This window comes from Triturus cristatus, chromosome 6, assembly GCF_964204655.1.
Source record: "Triturus cristatus chromosome 6, aTriCri1.1, whole genome shotgun sequence".
NCBI lineage: Eukaryota > Metazoa > Chordata > Amphibia > Caudata > Salamandridae > Triturus > Triturus cristatus.
The window spans coordinates 310,364,756-310,377,662 of record NC_140589.1 but is presented as its reverse complement, the minus strand read 5'-3'; positions in this window follow the sequence as shown (position 1 = coordinate 310,377,662).

Below are 12,907 nucleotides of genomic sequence, written 5' to 3'. Positions count from 1 at the left end.
TTCTATCTCGCCTGGAAGGGATTCTGCTTGTTCATGATGCTTTTGTTGGACTTCTATCTCAATAATTTGCTGGCCATGGTCACTTTCTCCTGTCTTATGAATCTGAAATGAAGTTATTAGTTAAAGTAGAGGCAGAGTTACTACTACAAAATCTACTCTTGATTGCGAACCTACAGCCTGATATGTCCATGCAGGTGGTGCATCACTTTGGAACTTCCCATTCAGCACCCTTAAGCCAAGGGATTCAAGATCTTTTACTAATTCCAAACCGCTTGAACTATTTCGATCAAGGTTAGAATATTGATTTGGAACAGACTATCCAGAATCTTGTTGTAGTATATTTTCTTCTTGAGTGAAAGGCCACAGCAAGTTTATATTAAAATCCCCTGATATCATAATATCCAATGATGATTCTGCATGTATTAGTTCTGACAATATACATGTTAATTTATGGGACATCGATTTCCTTGCCTTTGTTTCTGGGTTTATATAAATATTTATCATAACGAGTGTGCTCCTGGTGTTTTTGTGTCAGTTCTTTAATTTTAAAGATGTTATTATCATCTGTTTTCACCTGTTCACTTTTAATCTTTAAACCAATCAATAGGAATGTTACCAAGACCCCCATTGGGCAGCCATATTTTCTGATTTTAATGGCTGGGTTAAAGTAGCCAGTAAAGCCTTCCATCACAAATGGCTCAGTTTCCCAGGTTTCGTGTAGTTCTATGATATGGAATATTGCATTCATTTTTGTGTCATATTTCTTATTTTTCATACCTTTAATATTCCATGAGCACAATTTCTGTTTCCTGCTGACACTTTGCTTGTTTCTCCTGATTATTCTGTGCTTTTTTCATAGACAGGGACTGTCATGCAAGGCCGTTTTAAACCAGCCTAAGTTAAGTTGTGCTGTGCTCTGTGTTCCTAACTGTGAGTTTACTACTGAGTTTATTGTTTTTCAAATTGAGTTTTTAAGTACTGAGTATACTTGTGTGCTACTGTTATTGCTACTAGGCTCTTTTGAAAGAACGAAAGGGCTTGGCTAAAGGATTGATGAAGGCTTGCCAATTTTAATTACCCACTTGAGAAAGGAATCCTTTTCTTGTAGCACTTTTGCCACTAGCTTTTTCGAAACCCAGGTCAGACATGAACATATCAACACCTTTCCAAACAGATATACAAAACAATAATTTACATAACTAGAACATACTTCAAAAAGGCACACAAAAAATAACAGTTTTAGAGGTTGGCATTTTTCTGCTCTTAAGCCCTGTGTGCTTTCTGCCTATCTCCAATACACATCTCTGTTTGATGACAGCTGGGCCTTGTGCATCCCCTTCAGACAGTCACACACACAAGGAAGCTTAGGTTTGTCCAACGGGTCTTTCCTAGCCTGATGGGACATCCTGGGCAGGATGGGAGGGAGGAGCTGACACACCTGAATGGGATGTGTCCTGCTCACACACAAAGGACTCCTTAACCCCCTGGAGGGAGTCTGGAGCAAGGGCAGGACGAGTGAACCTCTGGGTACTTCAAAGCCACTCTTTTAAGTCAGACCCACTTCAGAGGCACCACAGGGTATAAGAACTAGACTTCTGACACTACCTATTCAATATACTTTTGGACCAGTGGATACTCTACCAGGAAGAAGGCCAGATGTGCTGCTGAAGGACTGCCACTCTGCTGGACTGCTGCTCTGGAAGAACTGCTTTTTCGCTGTGCTGACCTGCCTCCTGCCTGCTGTCCTCTCTGCCTGGGTGAGAAGGACTGGACTTGCCTTGCCAAATGGTGCCCATTCAGTCCGGGGCACTTGTGCTGAACACACAAAATCCACTCATCTCCTTTGAAGCCAATGCATCCCTGCTCAAGGACATGGCATTGCTGGTTGATCGCTGACGATGCATCTCCAACTGTGCGGATTGGAACCAATGCATTGCCTACTTTTGAAGGGATCAGTGAAGACGCATGGCCTTTTCTGCTCCCCGTATCAGGCATTTAACGTTAACGCATCCTCCATTCATGGTACTTTTTCAAGGGGACAAGATTGGTCCCTGTATCCGACCCACGCTCCATTGCGGTCGCCCTGAACTTTCAGATTTCACACGGTCAAGCACTAACAGATAGCCCTAGTTGGTGCTTAATGTTTCTAAGCACTATATTTCAAGATATTCTTTAAAAATTCATTACTCTGGATCTACTTATTCAAATTTTGTCATTTTGGTCTTGTTTTGTTCATTAGATTAAGCTCTGTTTATTTGCTAACCTGGTGTGGATTATTTTTGTCTTGGTGTTTTCAAAGTTTTACTGTTGCACAAATACTTTACACATTGCCTCTTAAGTTAAGTCTGCCTTCTCTATACCAAGTTTCCAGAGGGTGAGCACAGGTTAATTTATGGTATGTATCTGACTGACCCTGACTAGGATTTTGGCCCCTACTTGGATAGGGTGCATACCTCTGCCAGCTAGAGACCCAATTTATAACACTGTCACTTGAGGTACATTTGCATTCATTTTATGTCTCTTAGAGGGGCAATTAAGGTCTCTGACATTCCAGTTGATCACCCTAATATTAGGAAAGGCAATAGCCATATGAACAGTAATTTGTGAGCATTACTCTCCCCTCCACCATTCGCCATGCAGTCCTCATCACCTGTCAAAAATATATGTCTCAAGATTCTGCAATCCAGGCACTAGATGTCACTCACCGGGGCCCTTTAGGAACCTGCCTTTATGGGTCAATACATACATCAATACTTACCATACTTAGGGGGTCATTAGGATGGCGGGCGGACTGCAGTCCGCCGCCATCCTAGCGGTAACGGGACCACCCACCTGCCATGCAGTGGTCCCGCACCCCTGACAATGATGCGACCGCCACCGCGGCGGTCGCATCTGGCAATTTAACATTGCGGCGGGTACAGCTGGCTGCAGCACCCGCCACAATGTCAAATGGCCATGTTGTGCATTTCCATGCACAACGTGGCAGGCACCGCGCGTGCCTGTCACCTTGTGCATGGAAATGGAGGGGGCACCATGGGTACCCACCCCACCCCCACAGAGGGGGCCCGCAAAGGGCCCCCAAGCCAATCTCCGCCAGCCTTTCCATGGCGGCATTGCCGCCATGGAAAGGCACCTACAACACCCACATCCTAATATGACCAACACCGTATTAGTGACCCAGCTCCGCCCGGCAAGCAGTAATAACGATTGCCACAGGCGGAAAAGCGGCAGACAGACTTTGAATCACCCGCGATACCCACCACCATCCTAATATGGTGGTGGGTAAATCTCACGAAGATGGCGGAACGATCGCTCGTTCCGCCATCGTAATGAGTCCCTTAGTTTTGCTTCACATTTTAGTCCAGATTTCTGTTCTGCGTCCCTGATGCATTATGGTCCTTGTAGTTCCCTATGCCTTCAGACCCTTCCTAGATCATATCCTGATGGTGGTTCACTGTTCACAATCTTGGCTCCTGCACCATCCAGCTATTCTGACACATTTCAATTTTAAATAGGGAATTTTCGCTTTCTTGGTTCCAATCCATACTCAGTTCCAGGCTTTCCTATTTTCTTTCTTGTGTTTCCTGGTTGCCCTGGTCTTCCCTTCTCCATGTCCCAGTTCAGATTTCCCTTCATTGGTGCTTCCCTGATTCCTAGCACCTGGTTAAGTCCTTGCACCTGGCTTTCTCCATGCACCCATTCTCCTTTCCTATAAGCACAAAGTGCAGCGGCTTGCAATTGGCTTCTGTGGAGTTTCCTAGTGCTCTATTCCTGGTGCTATTTCAGCCTTATTCCTTGATTCTGTTTCCCTTTTCCATGTACCCAATATCCTCTTTTTGGCTATTTGTACAATCTGTTTCTGTCCCTTGATTTCCTTCATCTTTGTGTTAGCTGTTCATCATACTCTCTTTGTTGGCACGCTTCTTGATCTGCCCCTATGTGCAGATGTCTTCCTTTGTGTTTTGTATTCCTGTTTGTCTGAATATTTCTGTCTTGCCTTGTTTGAGTGCAGCTCTTTCCTACCCTTGTTTCCAGTATTTCAGGTCTGTTCCTGACCCTGATGATTCCAGTCCTACTTTTGCCTGAGTCTAGTTTTTGTTTTGGTGTTCCGTGTTGTTCCGTCTTGTATTAGTACCCTGATTTTCATTGCTTACAGGGATAGTTAGATTCCAAGGCTTTTGCCTTTGGCACAGAGAACTACCGAATGCACCTTCTTCATAAGAGCTGCTAGGTGCCTCCCAGAACTCTGTTAGATTATTCTGCTCCTTGTATTTATATAAGATCTTTTTACCTCATGGAAATATCATTTCCAAGGAGCAGACAAACTATCATTTAAGATAGTTTGTCTGTAGTTTCCGTGCCTTACATTCCTGTTGTGTGCAATTGTGTTTTCCCTGCAGACTTTCAGTGACCTATTCAAAGCCTATTCAAACCTGCTTCCCTTATGCAGTTTTTTCCTGCTTCCCTTTCAGCCTTTGGGTACCGTCTTATTGTTATTCCATTCAGATACCACACACATCCCCAACTATCCAAGCTTGTCCCAGTTTCATCATCACCATCTTGGCAGCTTGTTGCAGCCTGAGAGAAACTGCTCTGCGGGGCTCTCTCATTCCACTGCTGCTCAGTGCTCCTCAGTTAAGAGGAGCCCTTACAGAATAAAACTGCTACCTCTTGTACCAAGGACAAAGAAATGAAATCCAAGGGTCATAAGGGTGACCTCCTGTAAAAGGTAGAGGTCTACAACAAGTTTCAAGAGTCCTCTTCCTGCAACTTCCTAGCAGACCCTTCCCAACTGGACCTGCCTTGGACTATGCTGTTGGCCTGGAGTGAGTCCTGGCTTCCCACAGTAGTTCATAAGGCCCTGGACCCCTTGGCTCTGCAAGGCTCGTCTTTTCGTACCAACCATGAAATTCTCAGTCTTAGAAACGTTCTCGCTCCAAAGACCTCCTGAGAACCAGGTCAAACCTGCCATGCCCATCCAACCAGGGTGCATTGCCACTTGGTTTTTAGACTTAGGTTTCTCCTGCTCCGACATTTTATGCAGCAGCAAATCTGATTTAGTGAGCCTCACAGAATTGGTTTACAGCCTTGTGTAGTGTTATTCGGCTACAGCCTGTAGTCTTACCCCACTAGAAGAATCTGAGTCAAACGTATTGCACCAGCTAGGAACTTTCTCTGGGAGCAAAATTCTAATTTCTCCCACTTGGAGCTTCCCACCAAAAATCAGTGGCATCACTGGGACCTAATGCAATGTCTATCTGACCTTGAAGAGCTCTCTTCTTCTATAGCCTGCTGCCTTGCCCTGATGATGATTTGTGACTTCCATTTTTTAGACTAAGGGGCTGATTTAGAGGTGGGCAGATGATGTTAGTACTGTCGCATGGCATGGTACTTTACTCCCGTCATTGAAAGACATCTCTAGCATTTACAGGAACCAGTGTGATGGTGATTCCTGTCAATGCACTGAATGTTTGCCTGCTGTGTGGCTCTGTCCACAAGACAGCATTGCACTGCACACTTTCTTTTTATTTTTTTTATTTTCAAAAACCAAATACCAAAGCGAGTTTTCTCCCATGGTATTGGGATGGGGGTGGGGGTCATTGAAATATACTTTAGCTTAGCATCACGTTTTGGGTGGTGGTTTGTGAAAGTTAAAAACTGGCCATGTTTCCTCCAAATCCAAATGTAGCAGTTGGATACATGGCCAAACCACTAAAGCCCCTTAATCAATCAGGGAAATAGAGGGGTATGTAGGCAGCAGAGACAAAGTAGTCTCTGCCGTCTATATACTGAAGGTCATCTCGTCTGAACATCAGGTGGGCGGATTTTCAGTTTGGTGAAGATGGTACTCTATCAACTTTGCGATGGAATTCCATCTTGATAAAACACTAAATCGGCCCTCTGAGTCCAAAAGTGAAAACTCTACTGAGTCAAACCTGGTCCCTACACTGATCACCCTGCAAGGCACCTGACAATATAAAAGGTCCTATAAGTCCAGGTAAACTGAACATAAAATGGAAACCCTTCCCCAGCAGTGGGGATAAAACAACGCTAACATGCCCCACATGTTCTCCCTTGGACAGTTGTGTTGCAAAGCTCCATCCAAACATGGGAAAACCAGTGCATAACTCCTTACCCAGTGAGATAGAGGTCACCACCTATCAAGTTTAGGTGGTAGGGAGGGTACCACATAGCAGCTATAGTCAGCCTAAGCCCCCCGCCCGGCACTGGGGCCAAATATAAGAAAAAGAAGGATGAAAGAGTGGCAGTTCTCTGCAGAGGGGTAGTGAGAAGCATTGCCCCACTGGTCCTCTGAGCTGCCTTCAATTTAGATCCAGGGGAGGCCACAGTATCACCACTAAGCAATGTCTCCCACTGATTGCGATGTGATCTTTGGTAATATGGTGCTGGATACGAAGCCAAGAACACTGTCCTAGATCCCGTATCACCCCCAGATGTGGCTATGCTGTGATCCCCCTTGTGCTGTCTCATAAGAGCTCCCGCATCCAAAGCCTGGTCCTTGCCTGCCAGACCCTGCCATTGAGAGGGTCCTCTGGCATGCTGCATTTTGGGACGAGGGAGTTTACATCATGGCTGTGCCAGTAGGTCGCCCCTGGGCTGTGACTGCCACCAGGCCTCATAGTTGTAAAACCATTCACATCCCTCCATTGGTGTGTCGAAAAAAGTTGATTAGCCACCCTGGCCCACCCAGAATTTTTCAGGAGTTGTTGTGCAAAGGGAATACTAAGCTACTGCAATTATTTCTTGACTGTGAGGAAAAAGGCTCTGAGTTTCCAGAGAGCAGTGGTACAATCTGGGAAAATGGCTACCCTCACATTTACTACTTGGTCTTTGGTGCATGCCTGCCACAATATATAGTCTCAGTTACAGAAATGCGGGAGCTGAGCTACCAAAGGTTGGTACGGAAGCCCTGGTGACAGGTGTGTGGCCGATACACTGTGGGCCTGCTGTAGCACACAGAACTTAGATGAACCCTCCAGAGCCACCACTTCCTGCAACCAGTCCTCCAGATAAGAGATCATTCAGTCACCCTCAATGTGTTCTGGGGGTCCAACCACTCTCATGTAACTGCAGCATGGCCTACCTTCCTGGTCTTCGATTCCAGCTTCCAACATGCAGAACTGACCAGCCATGCCATGTATTGCAGTGCAGTGTTCCTTTGCAGTAAGAGCCAGGTCTGCCACACCAGTCTTGACAGTGGTAACTCGGTCCCACATTTCACTATGGTCATCCCAGAGAACTCCAAGATCCATCACCACAGAGTCTATTTTGGTTTTCAGTGTCTCCATAGGCTGGTGTCCAGTTTATTCCCGGGTGCAGGGTCTGCAATTTCTGTCAGGGGGACCACTTGAATCACTTAGTTGGCAAGGTGCAGGGCGTTCCTCTTTTGTTCTGTCTGCCTGCCCCCTTCCAACAAGATTAGTGGCCCACAGGTGCCTCTCCCAGGTATTCCTAGCACTACAAAAGATGTCAGAGCAAGTAATTGAAAAAGCAGACTCTGGCAGGTACCTCCAGTGCCCAATTCTCTAACATCATGCAAGGTGTGTGCGAATCCCCTCCTCTCTGGGCTGTCAAACAGTAGTGAATAATAAAAAGGGCTGGTGTCCTCGGCACATGCCTGAGGCCAGAGGCCTCCTCACTTGAGCCACTAGTGCACTAGCTGGCCTGTCCTGTGGGCAGCTCGGCAAGTTTTCTCCATGCATGTACCCCCAAGGTCCAGGGGGACCATGGCCCCCATGGTGCCCATAATCTGGGCAAAGGTTGGGTTTATGGATCTTTCTCTGGGCCTCTCTTGAGCGTATAGTCCCACTTTAGCCCCTTTGGAGTGAGCACCTCCACACAGCAGTGGCATGAAATGTACAGGAGGGAAGTTATCAAACAGGCATCTGTCCCTGAGGGTGCCCAGGGGCGCTGATGTAGTCTTTGGGACAACTGCCACTGTGGGTGTCCAGAAGGCGTTCTTCACCTAGTAGTCAGTGCCAGAGCTACCCTGCTGGGACAAAGAGACAAACTATGAGGGGACTTCCTGGTAGGTCGTGCCCTATACAATGGTGCACACTCAGCAATGGAGGCCCCCCTCTGTGAGCCTGGTCTGTACTCACGTAAAGTGGCAGAAGGCCAAGGTAGGCCAGGCAAGAGACATAGCAGGGCCCATGGGGGACAGGGCATTCTCCTCAGCCACATAACAGCCACCAGTAGCCACAGTCTGATCACCATACACTTCCGGTTAGCCACTGCTGTCCATCACACCATCTTGTCAGGGTGCAGTAGGCAGTTTGTTGCAGCCTGAGAGCAGCTGCTCTGCGGGACTCTCTCATTCCACTGCTGCTCAGTGCTCCTCAGTTGAGAGGAGCCCTTACAGAATAAAACTGCTCCCTCTTGTACCAAGGACAAAGAAATTAAATCCAAGGGTCATAAGGGTGACCTCCTGTTCAAGGTAGAGGTCTACAACAAGTTTCAAGAGGCCTTTTCCTGCAACTTCCTAGCAGACCCTGTCCAACTGGACCTGCCTTGGACTCTGCTGTTGGCCTGGAGTGAGTCCTGGCTTCCCACTGCAGTTCATGAGGCCCTGGACCCCTAGGTTCTGCAAGGCTCGACTTTTCGTACCAACCCTGAAATTCTCAGTCTTTGAAATGTTCTGGCTCCAAAGACCTCCTGAGAACCAGGTCAAACCTGCCATGCCCATCCAATGAGGGTGCATTGCCACTTGGTTTTTAGACTTAGGTTTCTCCTGCTCCGACATTTTATGCAGCAGCAAATCTGATTTAGTGAGCCTCACAGGATTGGTTTCCAGCCTTGTGTAGTGTTATTCGGCTACAGCCTGTAGTCTTACCCCACTAGAAGAATCTGAGTCAAACGCATTGCACCAGCAAGGAACTTTCTCTGGGAGCAAAATTCTAATTTCTCCCACTTGGAGCTTGCCGCCAAAAATCAGTGGCATCACTGGGACCTAATGCAATGTCTATCTGACCTTGAAGAGCTCTCTTCTTCTACAGCCTGCTGCCTTGCACTGATGATGATTTGTGACTTCCATTTTTTAGACTAAGGAGCTGATTTAGAGGTGGGCAGATGATGTCAGTACTGTCGCATGGCATGGTACTTTACTCCCACCATTGAGAGACATCCCTAGCATTTACAGGAACCAGTGTGATGGTGATTCCTGTCAATGCACTGAATGTGTGCCTGCTGTGTGGCTCTGTCCACAAGACAGCATTGCACTGCACACTTTCTTTTTATTTTTTTTTATTTTCAAAAACCAAATACCAAAGCGAGTTTTCTCCCATGGCATTGGGATGGGGGTGGGGGTCATTGAAATATACTTTAGCTTAGCATCACGTTTTGGGTGGTGGTTTGTGAAAGTAAAAAACTGGCCATGTGTCCTCCAAATCCAAATGTAGCAGTTGGATACATGGCCAAACCACTAAAGCCCCTTAATCAATCAGGGAAACGGAGGGGTATGTAGGCAGCAGAGACAAAGTAGTCTCTGCCATCTATATAATGAAGGACATCTCATCTGAACATCAGGTGGGCAGATTTTCAGTTTGGTGAAGATGGTACTCTATCAACTTTGCGATGGAATTCCATCTTGATAAAACACTAAATCGGCCCTCTGAGTCCAAAAGTGAAACCTCTACTGAGTCAAACCTGGTTTCTGTATCCATCCATGGCCATTCTCAAATCGTGCATAGACAACAGGGGCAAGGTTCGCCCCTGGCATTCTGGTAAATGCACAATTTGGGGTTTGCTGAGTAGGCTGCCAAACATCATATCAGGTCAGGTACCTCTCACTGGCGCGCAAGTGCTTCATCCACGAGCTCGACAGCTCCATGACTCACAGGAGTACTTTTAAACAAACAACAGGGGTGGGAGCACAACACTTCACCTCTCAGGCAAGGTTCGCCCCTGGCATTCTGGTAAATTCAGTCTCTAGTAGCTCGCTTTGTTGAAATATTTTCGAGTGTTTCGCCAAAGTTGGCGCAGATGGTGCCTATCTCTAGCCACGTGTTTCTGGTTTGTTAACCGTCATCAGTAGAGATTACAGTCTTACAATTTGGGTTTTGCTGGGTAGACTGCCAAACATCATATCAGGTCAGGTAAACTCTCACTGGAGCGCAGGTGCTTCATCCACGAGCTCGTCAGCTCCATGACTCACGGGAGTACTTTTAAACAAACAACAGAGGTGGCAGCACACCGCTTCACCTCTCAGGCAAGGTTTGCCCCTGGCATTCTGGTAAATGCAGTCTCTTGTAGATCGCTCCGATATTGTTTCGCCAAGGTTTGCGTAGATAGTGCTCATCTACTGATGATGGTTAACAAACCAGAAACACGTGTCTAGAGATCAGCACCATCTACGCCAACTTTGGCGAAACACTCGAAAATATTTCAACAAAGAGAGCTACTAGAGAATAAATAAAGATACAGGTGTACGAAGAGTGATATTACAAACAATTTGTCTGTATTGAAACACCGGTACAAAATACACTGGTAAGACTTAAGGCGTTCCTAAAATAGAAAAAAAGCACTTATCTATCCTGCATGTTGGTTGAACACAATTCAACACAGCAACTGAGACTCGCACCACTCTTTAAACATGAACGATTCCCGAAGAACATATTCTTGTGGTGTATATCTAAGTAGCATAGCGTGCGTAAATGTTTTCGTCCCCCATTGTATTAAATGTATGAAACCAACCTTAGGCCTAAATCTGTTTGGAAATAATTGTGGAGGACCACTAATAAGTTTCTTTCTCTTGAGTGAGACAAGGAATGGTAATTGTTTTTACTGTTTATGCTGAAACTGGCCTTTCTCTCTCTCTGTGGTCCTGTGATTCAGTCACATGTTCCCATTGAGGTGTTTTGATGCCAATTTTTCATAGCAGAAGTCAGGTCCTTTCAAGTACACTCAGGATATTTTCCATTATTTATCAACACACAAGAATAATCATTACAAATCCCTGCAGCTTTCCATCTGGTGAGATCAGTCAGACCTCCCAGAGCAGATATATCCTCCCCTGTAGGTACTGGATCCTCTCCCTGAGGGATGGTCTCCTCCCGCACCATGAGAAACTTTGGGGCTGAATTCTCATGCCTCGTGACCCCTCTCATTTTTGCAAGTACCTGGGCAGGCCAAATACTTTGTACATGTGCTTTGCCAACTACTGGCGACATGCACTTTGCTGAACAAGTTACTCACCCGCCATTGGCAATCTGGAAGGAATTCGCAAAATTGTACTCTCAGTTGGACAACACATGAGAAAAAACTTTCTTAGCTCAACTGATGATCCCCCAAGTTGCAATGAATGTTAGGGAGGGACTGGATATTGAAATCAAGGATAAAGAAACTGCAGAAGAAATAAAAACAATACCAACTGGGAAGGTCCCCAGAGAGAATAGATTTCCTCTTAAATGTTATAAAATGAGAGCCTCGCTGCGTATTCTGTTACTGGGAAGAGTCTTTAGAAGCCCAAACAATGGGTGGCCTAAACCCCTCAATTAATGAGGCATACATTTTATTAACAGTCAAACTAGGTAGAGAACCGCTATTATACAAGTACTGCAGATCTATTCCATTACTCAACTGCAACATGAAGATCTTCACAAAGGTCTTGACCAATAGGCTTAGGAAAGTCATGCCAGCGCTTGTGAACAATAAGCAGGTAGGGTTTGCATCTGGCCTATCATGTAAAAAACAGATGCACACAAAATGACATCAACTATGGAAACACGGAATGGTGCTGATGAAAAATGGATCTTCGTCTTCGATGTCAAAAAGGCTTTCACTAGATTGGAGAGGGCATACTTGTTCTACATTATGGCCAGGATAGGTCTGAACCTGAATTTTATATCAATGATGAGGAGGCTATACCTACAGCTTACAGAGTTGTGAACTGTAATGGTTTGCTAACCACAGAAATAGCAATTAACAGAGGCACCAGAGCATGGTGCCCTTTCCTTTATGTCCCCTGTTTTTCCTGCAGAACTTAGAATCATTAACCATTGCTACCCATAGATCAGATGACATCAATAGTGTAGATTCAGCGGCAGCTAACATCAAACTAATGCTTTTTGAAGAAAATGTTTTGACTCTATCCTAGCCAGGGCCTCAGCTCAGAACTGATAGAGATCATTACTGATTCTTTTCAGTTTTTATGTTACAACATCAACTCTTTGTTATAGTTTTATATAGTATGAACTTGCCCCGAAGATATCAGAGCACTTTACATGAGCACCAGTTGCATTACTGATGGACACATTCAATTTTAGGCATGGGGACAAAGTGATTTGCCCAGAATTACAGAAGGTTTGAGCCCATGGCCAGACTTAAACCTGGTTCCGCAGCTCCAAAGTTGGCCGCTAAGGTGAGTTGATGCACACGGTGACATGACTGCATACTCCCTCAGAAGATATTCATTTTAGTTAGTCCACACTAAAATTAAATACAGACCCGCTAAAATTAAATACTTACTGTAGCATTTTAATATGACATGAAGTTTGTAATTGCACTTTGAGTATTGACCATTTTAATTTTTATAATACATTTCTATGATTGATTCTTATTCTTAAGGGTTTTAACATTATTTTCATTCTCTTTTAACATGTTTTCACTCATGCAGTGTGTTTATCATTTATGGACTCCTGCAGATCTTAGTAAAATTGAATGATAAATTGTTTGATAGTTAGCCGGCATCCTGGGAAACTTAGCGCACCCTGTATGTGTCCTCTTTATGGACAAATTGGAGGTTTTTGTTTCCTTGGTTTTTGTCTTAACTATATGCCACTTTATTATTAGTAGATGAATCATAACAAATGAAATTTATCTTATACATTTATCACTCTGATCTGTATTTTATTTTGTAAAAACTTTTTTATCTGTGTACTTTTGTGGT